General features: G+C 31.5%; 1 pseudogene; it reads left to right on the top strand.

The window, feature by feature from the left end:
- The window catches only part of LOC107728518 (dynein heavy chain 11, axonemal-like), a 58,640-nt pseudogene that overhangs the window by 22,472 nt on the left and 33,951 nt on the right, over window positions 1-2,217 (top strand).

The following is a 2,217-nucleotide window of genomic DNA, read 5'->3' as shown; positions in this document are numbered from 1 at the left end:
AATAAAACCCCGCCCTTTATTCAATATTCCGTTTCACTTGGAAATACATCACAACACTGAAGTCAGTTGCAACTTCCGGTTCACAGGTATTTTACTATTGATTTTTTTCAAGGTATTGAAGTTAGAAATTCCTGTATCATGACCATTAATTCACGTACTTGGTCAAAAAGATAAAAGTGGGTTTTGTTCAAAGTAGCCATTATCCACATAGATCTTTGATTATGAATAAATATTTTTTGGTAACTCACTAAATATCGCCGGCTAAAAAGTAACTAGTAACTAGTACTCTCACCTCATGATGTTGTAAATGCCCGTTTAAGAAACCCTCTGATCTACTCAGTGAAATCTCCACCCCCATTGTACCTTTCTTCAGTGGAGGTTAAAATATCTGCTGCAAGTACACTAAGTATCTAAACTTATATTTCCTAATTTTCATCATATTGTGTTTGTAGTTGCATGTTGCCAAGCTTAACATGTCCACCCTGTCATAGTAAAATATTAATTTACATAAAAGTTTTTCAGAAATTCAAAATATATATTTTAAGTAGTACACATTCAGCTTCAACAATGAACCACTTTGCTGACTGAAGGTACACCATGTGTTTATTAAATGCTAACTTTAACCAAAAATGTCCTGTCACCAAGCCTTCCATGACAGGGTGGACATGGTACACGACAGGGGGGACATGTGAATGGTTTTTGCCAAATTCTGATAATGTTTTAAAAAGGCTATTGATTTAACATGTTAAATTGGTGTGATTAATTATGGGGAAAAAAAGGTTGAATTGATAAATGCATTTAATGCACCCCATCTCAGAACTGTATGCTATCTTACATTGCATGCAGTTGCTTAGTGATGAACATGATGGAAGGCAACGACTCACTGTGATGTAGCCTAGTAGAATGCAGTTAGAATGTGCCTATCAAGATAAGTGGGCAAAAAATGCCCAAAGCAAAAGTGCCATTTTCCTGAATATCTGCTCGATTGCAAATGTGATATTGACTTTATACAACAGTTAAATAAACAAAAAAATAAAATAAATAATAGTCAATATTGTCTGTTTTTGTTCTATTTCTCCAAAGAAAATAGTTCCAAAAAATCCACAGTGAAATTGTTGTGCATCTCTGAGCAACACAAAGTGGTGTTTCGTTACTGAATGAATCCGTGTTTTTAACAATCTAGTGAGTGGCTTTAGTTTCATATTTAGAGTATAATTTCATTTTTTATTACTTTCAAAATTTAATATTACATTTTTTAAATCCCCATTAATACCCATTTTAAACCAGTTAATCTCATAGCATTATTTATGCAATTCTAAGTGTAGTGTATATAGTCTGTGGAAATTAATATATATATATATATAAGAGATTTCATTTGATTTAGGAACAGCCCCATAGTGTCTTACTATTCTAGTTTAAAATATTGATTAAAATGTAAGAATTTGACAAAATATCATGCATAAATCTAATAAGATAAGAAAAATGGCCTTATAAATGTAAAAATGCCCTTTTAAATCAATTTACAATTTACAATTGCAGTGTAGAATATATATTTCTGAAATCATTCTTTATATTAGGGTTTCTTGTTGTTCCTGTTGTTTATCTGATGTCCTCTTCACCCATTAATGCATTTGTCCACCCTGTCATGCCAAGGTCCACCCTGTCATCTTATTGTCCACCCTGTCATCTTCATCTTTTATGAAAATAAACAAATTATTTAAACAAGTTAGCAAAACCTTTTGTGTGATTGCTTTAAAAGGAATGAGGGCTAGTTGGTATTCATTGAAAGTTTGACCAGATATCTTTGTCGTTTGATTTTATTTAGAAAAGAAAGTGCAACTTTCGCATATTTTATAGGGATACAAATATATTGCATTAATTTCAGTTTTTCAAAAGACTTTACCCACTAAGTAAAATGTATTGTTGAGAAAGGGACAAATTATCTTTCTGAAAATCTACATTTTATAATCATTATGTAATGAAAATGTATATACTCTACTTTGAATTTGTCCATGACAGGGTGGACATATTTTGTGGTTTACTCGAAAATTGTCTGCTTGCAGTTATTTTATAAAAAGTGCAGGAGCTTGACCAATATGCATTTCTAACAGCCTACAGTCTCCTTAATACAACAAATATGAAGTTTAATAGAAAATCTCATATTTTTATTTTGGAAATTGTGAAGTCTCAAAGGCACTTTATAGTGATATTGACCCA

The sequence above is a fragment of the Sinocyclocheilus rhinocerous genome, unplaced genomic scaffold (assembly GCF_001515625.1).
Source record: "Sinocyclocheilus rhinocerous isolate Xijiao unplaced genomic scaffold, SAMN03320098_v1.1 scaffold3047, whole genome shotgun sequence".
Lineage (NCBI taxonomy): Eukaryota > Metazoa > Chordata > Actinopteri > Cypriniformes > Cyprinidae > Sinocyclocheilus > Sinocyclocheilus rhinocerous.
Note: the sequence above shows the minus strand (reverse complement) of the source record. Positions and strands in the feature narration are given on the sequence as shown.